The sequence below is a fragment of the Leptonychotes weddellii genome, chromosome 2 (genome assembly GCF_054177405.1).
Source record: "Leptonychotes weddellii isolate Sample4059 chromosome 2, ASM5417740v2, whole genome shotgun sequence".
NCBI lineage: Eukaryota > Metazoa > Chordata > Mammalia > Carnivora > Phocidae > Leptonychotes > Leptonychotes weddellii.
The window spans coordinates 129,442,175-129,452,564 of NC_138370.1; positions in this window are offsets into that span (position 1 = coordinate 129,442,175).

Sequence of the window (10,390 nt, forward strand, 5' to 3'; positions counted from 1 at the left end):
TGTCATTCAGTTTGGGAATAAATGTCCTTTATATGGTTCAAGAGAATCTCAGGCCAAAACCTTTTTTGAAAGTGCTATTGTTTATTTTTCTCTGGGGCACAAAATCAATGTGCTATTTCTCCATTTCAGACTGCTACATTAAAATGTCACGACATATGTGTTTAAAATGTAAAATCTATAAAAAAGAAAAAAATCCACTTAATGTTGATGATATTTTACTTTTACCCTTTCTTCATGGTACAAAAAGTTGTCCTTTTTCTTTTATTCATGACCAAGTTTATATGTCATTTATTTACAGATGCATATGGAAAATGCCCTCCTTTCTACTTGGGTGGGGAGGGGACAGAGTAATCCTTTAGCAGGCAGTCTTGTTTGCAGGTTCTTAAAGTGGATTTTTCTTCCTCTACTTCCTGTGAGAGACTGCTTGATTTTATGCTTGATCATTTGCTTTATAGCTATTTAGATGTTTGAGGATATCTGTGTACAAAAATATAAAAGGTCTATATATTATATATATTATATAATATTACATATTTTATATAGAGACGGATTCAAATTGATATATCTAAATAGCCATACTGAAACTAATATGTAATTTCTGTTCCTTCTTCAACTGGTACCAGTCAAACGAAATGAGGTAATATTTGCCCTTGCTCATAAACGTGCCACCTGATGGTTCATAAGCAATCTATAGCTGCAATGTCTTTCATATCGTCTCTATATTTCTTTCATGTTTGGAAGGCCAAGCTTTTAATTTAATTTCCTTGGATTCAGCTCATTCATTTAAGAGCACATAATGGATTATTGGGACGACATCTTTAATATCTGGGCTGGAACAGGAGTTACATCTGAAGGTAGATTTTGGTTAACAAAATTTGTGAGGGTTCAGGTCTTTTCTTAGATATCCAAAATTAGTCACAGACATTTGTTAGATTTTTGTCTGAAAATGTATGTCTGTAGGTTTAACTAAAAGGTCTTTAACTTGAAATTTTGATTTTTAGGCTAGGTGTTCTTATGACATCATCTTCTAGGGATCCATGGCTATATTTATAAATATAATGTACGATTTGAGAGTTCAAAAATATACCTTGGTGCTAAGGTTACTTTAATAAATTTTCTGAGTCCCAGGAAGATTTTAATACAGAATGGCTTTAGGATAAGTGAACCTGGGGTTGGCCATAGTAGTGGTACCAACTCTCACAGTTTGTCCATTATATCCATCAGCTGATCAATAGTAGTTGTCTATGAAGAGGTCATCTGAACTTTCTGTTGTCCTAGCTCAGGGAGGCCAGTCCTATCTCAATGACTCAGAAGGACTTAGAATACAATGATACTGTATCACCCATTTGCTTGTTTGTTCAACACCATGGAGATAGGTATAAAATGCCCCATTTTGTTTTCAGATGAGTAAGTCCCTTATAATTGTTAAATAACTGTTCAAAGTCCCTAATATAATGAACAGTGGCTAAAGTTGAAGAGTTTTTTATGACAGTGTAGAGCAACATAATCAGTTCAAATGAAATCAGTGACCGACTGCTAGGGTGAGGGAAAAAGGGGAAGAAATAAGTTTTAAGATGAGCTCAGCATGGAAAGCTCAACAGTGATTCCAATATAGGCTAAAAATACAGAGAAGATTAAAAAATATCTGTGGGTGAGGGTGGGTTTCTCTAAGCGCTGAAATACAAAATAGAATTGTACAGGAAATGGAAAAGAGGGGAGATTGAAAGGAATAGATATAAGCTAGCCATCAAGAAATGCAGGCACACAATAAGAGAGTCAAGAAAGCAAAATGAAATAATGTAGCTAAGGGACTCAAAGGAAATAAGAAAAGTTTCTATAAATACATCCAAGAGAAAGAACAGAACAGAGAAAAAAACACTGTAAAGCAAAAATGTTAAGCATGCAAAGACTCAAGAAATGACCACAAGTCTATGACATCTTTTATACTTCTCAGTTGTTGGCAAAATCTAGATTAAAAAAAAAAAAAAAGAAAAAAGAACAAAATAGAGTTTTTTAAAAAAAATTTATTTTGCATGTGTATGGAGATGAAATAAGTTATTAATGGCAATAATAGCTAAAGCTATTATTAGGGAAAAATAGCTATTGTGAAAGAAAATTTTATGATGTACTCCTGCAGGTTAATACTAAACGTTTTTGATTGTTTTGAAAGAATTGCCTAGCTTGTTATAATCCCTGCAAGCTTTCAATAAAAACTTTTTAAGAAGAGAAAGGTGATATAATCTCATCTAAATCTAGAACTATGAGAATGAATCAGGGACTATGTCCCTGATTAATTAGAATTTTCATCCCAGAATACATGATGCACTTGCAAGCATCAGTGAAGTATGGTTTACATAACAATTATAATTTTAAGTTTTGTTTTATCCCAAAACTTGTTAGGAATTTTTAGGTTTCAGATTTTGTTTTGGGGTCAGGATGTAAAGATTTATTTTGTAAACTTTTTTTGGGGGGTGATATTAATAAGTCCAAATACTGTTTGTCAAGGAATATATACCATGAAATATACTGCAATTTAAAATATAAAGAAAACATAATTTCTAGCATTATGATGCAACATTAAAATAATGAATTTTCCTTTTTGTACCGTGTTACTTCTAAATGTGTTGAATTAATGTCAAGGTTCACATGGGGAAGGTTTCTCTGTGGGTGGGGCCTCTACATCTACTGGAGTATGTTTCACTCCATCCCTGAGTAAGTCCTTATGCCCCATTATCCTTACATCATGTCTACTATAGAGTTTATTCTTTCCTTTTAAAGTCAGCTTTCTTTTCCTGTGGTTACATAGTTAAATCAGTAGAATGTAGCATTTGTAAAGGCCTTAAAATATCTCTTCGTATGGTATATGTTGTCAGTTTCTTAGCACTAGAGGGGCTCATTGGTAATGATACATTAATAAACTGAATCTGTAGGTTCTTCTGCTGTCTGGAGATGCCTGTTCTATTACCAGTAACAGAAAGAGAGGTAAGACCAACACAGATGGGGTTAATAATTATATCAGAAATACATCTAGTTGCAACACAGGTAGCTTCAAACCAGATAATTTAGAAATAGTTTGGATAATTGCTAATTAGGTCTACTGACAGCAGAATTTGAATTATTCATGAAAACCTGAAAGCAGGGATAATTCATTCCTGAATACCTCTAAAACTAATTGGAAAGTTGTTTATTCTATTTTTCACTAGGTGATGTGCTGATAATTATTTCATACTTTATTTTTGAAAATTTTATTTTAGAAATATCTTCAAGTGACAAATAGAACACATTGTTAAGAATGATCTTGTGCCTCAAAAATTATCTAAAAATACTGTATAGAAACCCACTTTTAGTTAATTATTAAGCTCAAATCTATGAACTTTCTGAATTCCCCTCTCAAAATATTAGGAAGATTTCTTTGGCAAGGGTTTTCAGCATTTTTTCCTGTAATTTATTTTATAATATTGATTTTCACTATTTAAAATATTGCTATTTATTTATGTATTACATATCTAGTGCTTCTTAGATTCTTTTTCATTTTTTGCAAGTAGAGGGATATTCAATATTAGCTTTCAGAATGATGCCTTATATTTATAGATTATATGTTTTTATTTCATTATTAACCATAATTTGCTTGAGTAAATCTTTAGGAATAGAAAGACACAATTTTAGTGATTAAGAGTTTTCAGATGACAGAGCTATTCAAATATTTATTGATTTAAACATTCAACCATCTTGTTTTTGAACAACTAATATGTGGCATTCTGACTTTGCAAGGCAATGGAAATACATAGTTTTGTTTGTGTGTGTGTGTGTGTGTTTTGTTTGTTTTTTACAATTCAAAATCTAGTGGGTATGTGTGGTAAAGATGGTAGCTAGGAGCTTTTATCTGGAAGTTCTGTTCTCCCTTCATAGTGGGAAGAAGTCCCTGGGAGGGAGATGCCCAATGAAGGCTACATTTCCCCAGCACCTTTAGCATCCAGGCATTGCCATAGGACAAGATTTTTGCCTATGGGACGTGAACAGAAGTGATGTTTATTAGTTCCTGTTTGAGATTTGTGAATATAGTTCCAATTTTTTTAATCTGCTCTTTGAACCTTGAGGATGGCAGGGTGATAAAAAGAAGCCTAGATACCCAATCACCACATGGAAGAAAGCCACCCAACTGCCAAGAAAACTGTGCTTGGTCTGAGAACCTTCCTGCCCCATGGCAGCCACCCCACTAAAGACTGTGAGGACATATAGCCACAAGAAGGCACTCCATCAACCTCCACTTGTTGGAAGAAATGGCCAGACACAAAAACCCCTCCAGGCCTAACACTGAGTAACCTTTCCTCTTTTGAAATGCCCAGCAACTATTCACTTGTCCCCTCCAGCCAACCTGTCTGCCAAAAATATCTGGAGACCAATTAGAGAGTCTCCCCTGCTTCCAAAGTTACCATTTTAATAGAACACTTGTATTCTTCTTTATAGTCTTTAAAATTTACTTTCCTTTCTGACACCTTTGATCCTCTGATGAAATAAAAGTGATGGCACATGGGTTCTCTTGACCAAGTTTATAAATAAACAGGCTTTGTTAATTTTGTCCCAGACCCAGTTTTGTCTTTGACAGGACTTTTAGGAGTGAGAAATAAACCTTTATTGTTAAAATACTGACATTTTGGGCTGGTTTATCTCAGCAACCAGCATTACCTTACTGATACTGGATGATAGCCAGGAAATCATAATTTTAATATTGTGCTAATTCAAGTACAAAGGGCCTATGACAACAAGGGAAGGAAGCTGTGGGAATATATTGGAGTGCCACCTAATGTAGTTTTGGGTGTTGGGGGCAAGTAGCAGTCAGAAGAGGAAACATGCAGGAAGCGAGATTTCAATTGGGACGTGAAAGACAAGTAAGAGTTAGCCAGCCCAAGAGATGATGAGGGAAAACACAAGAGACAGTGGGAGCAGCATGCAAAAGGCACAGAGATGAATGAAGGCACAGGGCATGTGCTCAAAAGTAATGGGGGTGAAGCATAGGGAAGATGCCATGATGGGCCTTTTGTATGATGTTATCTTGAATTTTTAAGTCGCCAATCTAATAATCAATAATAGCAAGTTTATTAGGGGTGTGGGCATGACAACAGGGAAGGACACCAGTTAAAAGTCTGTGGTAAGAATCGAGGTAGGAAATAATGAAAGGCTGAGGAATAACCATTTCATTGGGGATAGACAAAAATGACTGCAGTTGGGAGCTCTTGAAGAGATAGAACTGAAAAGGCTTAATAATGCCTGAAGGACTAAAGGAATGGGTATTGACATGAATTAGGAATTAGTAAATATAAATTAAAGGCACAGGGCATACCTAGGAGAGGAGAAAAGATGCATTATTTAGTTTCAGATGTCTCCATGGGGAGGCATTGGTAGGCTACCTGAGACTGTTTGGAATGCACGACAGGGGTCTTGGGTAGAGACATAATTTTAGGGTTGTCAGGGAGCACATAGTAACTAAAGTTATGAAAGCAAATAAAGACCACATGGGAAGAGGGTTAAAAGAGTAGATAATGAAGAGGACTTTTGCCCAAACCAAACAGGACTGTTAAGAAAAAGATCTCTTTGCATGAGGTTGGAAAAGCTGGGGCAAAGATAAAGGAGAGTAAGCACTGAAAAATTCTGTGAGGAGGTTATTTTGAGCAGAGACCTGGATGAGGTGAAATAAAAGAGAACTAATGGGAGGAACAGAGATCTTTGTCCCTTCTCCACGAACAGTTTCTTTGGAAGGTTGGAAGAAAAGGCACAGTGCAGCCAATTGAGGACCAAATGGGAAATGAGGGTTAGTTTTTGAAGGTGTTTCCCTGAGGAGGAAAAGAGAACTAGACAGTAGGTGGAGGGAGACTTAGAGAAGACTTAACTTAGTTTTGTTTTTAAGTAAAATTAGGGAACAAAGTACCTTTGAAATGCTTGGGGGGAAATTGGGGGGAAATACGTGGTAGAGAGGGAGGAACTGATAGGGCGTGGTTGATGGAAAATGCTGATAATTTTGTTGATGGCAAATAGGAAGCTATAGCTCCAGCTACATTTTTCTCCCTGAAGAAGAAAAGAAAATAAGGATTAAATATCAGATGACTTGAAGAATCACCCTAGGAGCAACAGGATGATTCATATGTTTTATAGGCTTAATATCAACATTTCTCTTTAATTACACTGATTCCCTTAAGTCTTTCAGACCTTTCTACAGTGGATTTTCTAATCCTGCCTCAATAGGAAAGGTTGCTTCTTTGAATTTCTATGATCATAATATTGGATCCACACAGAGCAGCATGTTTTGCTGCAGTTTGGAACATTCAGATTTCTCAGACAATAGTGTTTCAATAAAATTTTTGAGAGATGAGCAAAATTAGAAGCCATAAATATTTTCTAGCTTCAGTATATAGTGAAGTTATAAAGTTAAGTATGTTTTTTACTTTATAATATATCCTTATAAAAATAATCTCATGCATATTTGTAGACAGTTTTTTGAAACTTTAATACCTTGATGCCTTCATTCAGTTTCTCATTTATCTTTCTTAACATTTTGAAGATTTTTGTCATAAAGAGTACCATTCCATTCAAAATTGCCTTGTCTCTTCACATTTTCCACGATAGCTATGCTTTTATTATAATTTCTAATTAGAAGATCCTCTCCATATTTTTATTCCATTCTGTTTTCCCATGATCTTCAAAATCCATTTTAAGTTTTCTTACTCTATATGTTTCAGTAACATTTTGGGCTAATGATATTTCTTTCCTTCTTCAGATTGTATAGTTGTTATTATGTGTAACAAGTATTTTGGCCTTTAACTGAATTCGGTCTTATTTCATGTGTAAATTCTTTCTTCCCTATAACATGTCAAGAAACTTGAAGGTTTCCCTTCCTTCTGGTAACATAATCTACTGCTTCCTTTACAAACTGTTCCTCCTCTACTTGCCCTCTCAGCTTCGTGGCCCCAATCTCCCCCAAGCATGAATCTTCAAAGCCAGCAACAGCAGATCTTATTTTCATGTCACATCTCTCTGCCTCCTTTTCTGTTGTCATATTTATCTCTGATTATAATTAGGAAAGGTCCTTTGATTTTAAGAAAATATGTGATTAGATTGGGCCCATCTGGATAATCTGCCCATCTTAAGGTCCTAACCTCGAGCATATCTGTAAACTTCTTTCTGCTATGTTAGGTAGCATATTCACAGGTCCTCATGAATCATTTTGGGGGTGATTTTTCTGCCTGCCACCCCATCAGATAGGAAGGTTTGTCTGAGAGACAGAGATTGATCGCTCATTTAGTCAACAAATATTTATTGAGCATTTAATATGTGACAAGCACTGACATAGGAACTTGGGATACATTATTGAACAAAACAGACCAATATCCCTGATTTTGCTGATTATTCATTCTAGTGCCATGCGTTAAAAACAGGATCAAATTTCACCTCAGTGGTAACCGTGGGTTTTCCAGTTTTGTGTTGATAAATTCTCAATTTTGTTTAAATGAGTTTGGATAGAGCTTTATCACTTGGGCCTAAAATGACCCTGCTTAATACAAGCAGTAATAGACTTCAAACAATATTTATTGTGTGTAATACAGCACTACTCTGCCTTTATTAATTGTACCTAGCTAAAATTTAAGAATATCCATCAATTTTCAAATTCAGAAGATTACCCAATCATTTACCCTTTGGTCATTCAAAAAATATTTACTGAATAACCACTGGTGCTTGGATGAAATTGATGCACATTTGACTAATTTCACACAGCTTACAATGTGTCAGATGACAAATATTGAACTACTGAACACACACATATATTGATATAGATATAAGATTTCAAGTCATGATATTTCCATGAGAAAAGTTTCATGAATGAAAACTATAGCATGCCATAGAATGCCATGGGAGAGGTTAGCATAGGCTGGCTCACAATTGAGTAAGAGCAGGTTGAGGGAGTTAGCTTGACAGATGATTTTCATTTTTTTTTTTTTTTCATTTTTTGTTTTAAGATTTTATTTATTTATTTGACAGAGAGAGAGACACAGTGAGAGAGGAACACAAGCAGGGGGAGCGGGAGAGGGAGAAGCAGGCTTCCCTGCCGAGCAGGGAGCCCAATGTGGGACTTGATCCCAGGACCCTGGGATCATGACCTGAGCCGAAGGCAGGTGCTTAACCAACTGAGCCACCCAGGCGCCCCTGATGATTTTCATTTGTAAATGAAATGTAAACTTCAGGGGTGTTTCAAGGGTAAGATGTGCAGTTGAGGATCTCCAAATTAGCTTCAACAATAAAGTCAGATTCAGTCCCTATCATTCTATGGCATTCATCTTTCAAAATCTAAAAACGATAACACATCAACTCTCATATTAAAGATAGATTTCTGTGCTTCATAAAATGTGGGTCAAAAGCAGTTTTTTTTGTCAAGTTGCTTTATCCTTTTACTTACTTTAAGAATTCTATACTCAAGCTTTTCTTAGACAGAGATACATAACTTGTAAAACAATGTTAATAAAAAGTCAAAGATGATCAAAGCAAAAATACCTATGGACAGCATTTTCAATGACTAAAGGAATTTGAATGACAATAATTAATCAGGACAGTGTGGTAGAACTAACACTGGATTAAGAAATTAGGAAACCCATGTTCTAATCTCCTTCCTGCTTATGATTCATTTCACTTACCTGGGTTTCAGCATTTCATGTATAATAGAGAACTTTTTTTCTTTCTAAATTTTCTTGCAACTTAAATATTCTTTATGCCTTTAATTCATGAAAGTATTCAAACATATGAAGGAAAGACACAAACTTACTGTTGAGTGAGTTTTTGGTGTTTTGGCAAAAGACAATGATATCATTGCAATATAACTGAATCAAAGTTATTTAATAGTAAACAGTTTACAGGCTGGTTTCTTTCATTATCATGTGGATTGAGCCAGGGAGGATGCTTATAACACTGGAATACCAAGAAATTTACATTCTAGGACCTTTAAAACAAAGAGTCTTCCTTATCTCAAGTGCTTTGAACTTGGCCACAGTCAGGGTTTATAAGGTCATTCAAAAGTTCTGAAGCCAAATTGAAACTCTGAAGTTCTCTTAGGCATTTAGTTTCTATCATTCAAATAGCACTTCTCTTGGGCTGTTTAGCATTATAGCTCTGGTTATTTTTTACCTTTGTTACTTGACAATACATTCCCTCTGAGGTCAAGAATTATCCGTGTCTTACACATATTTATGTCTTCTGAGACACCACTGAAAAATGCCTGTATTTTAGGGGCATTTGATAAATATTTGTTGAAAATATAGATTTTTTTTTTTAAATATAGATCTTAAAATGAGTTCCCTTGTTCCCTTGAGGGGCGTCTGGCTGGCTCAGTAGGAAGGACATGCGACTCTTGATCTTCAGGTCATCAGTTTGAGCCCCAAGTTGGGTGTAGAGATTACTAAAAAAAAAATAAAATAAACTTAAAGAAAAATGAGTTCCCTTGAAAAAAAAAATCAAGGGATAAAATTCAAGAGTATTACACATCAAAAGAGCCTTTTATATGAAAATATTTAAAACATCCTCAAAATCTCAATATTATGTAACAGTGGCAGGAAAAAAATACTTGCAAACATCAGTGCCACATTCTTTCTATTGAGGTCTTAAAAGATTCTATCCTTACTGAAAGATCAATTTAAATTTCTGAGGTGCATACATAATCCTACTGTTGTAACTGAACCAATGCGTTTGCTCCTTGGTGAGTCAGAACTATACCAGGTTGTAGCACAAAGAAAGGTTTACTTGCAGTGAATAAGGAGATCGTGGGGAATGACTTCCAAAGCTGTGACTCGCCAGCAAGGGTGGATGGGTTCCTTTTATTTAGGGTTATAATGAATATTTAGATAGGGATATTTGCCATCATATGTAGAAGCAGGCATAAGAGTGTGCATGTGCCTTAGGGAAACATGCCGATACAAACATTGCATGTTATGTAAATGAGGCTGAGGCTCCTTGGGTGGAGATTTTAGTATTATAATGAGCTAAAAGTAGTTGTCAGCATTCTAGAGGTCACTCCAGGGTCCATCTGCACAGGCGTGAGTCAAGTGTTCTGCTCAAACTGGTCTGGGTAGTCTGGGCCAGCTGGAGGAGGGGGGCGGTTTCACTTTCCATTTGCTTGAGTTAAGAGATACACTGGCAAGAAGAGCTTAAGGAAAAATACGGGACAAAAGTTGGTGAGTACAAGCAGGTGGGCAGTAAAGGTCAGGTCTTGGGGTCTTGCTGGTGACACTATGTCAATGGTTTCTTCTCCTGCTAAAAGTGACAATACCAGAGACATAACTATGATGTCAGAGAGGAGTAAGAATTCAGGTATCCTCTCTTAGATATCTTTGTCACTTTCTTTTTTTTTTTT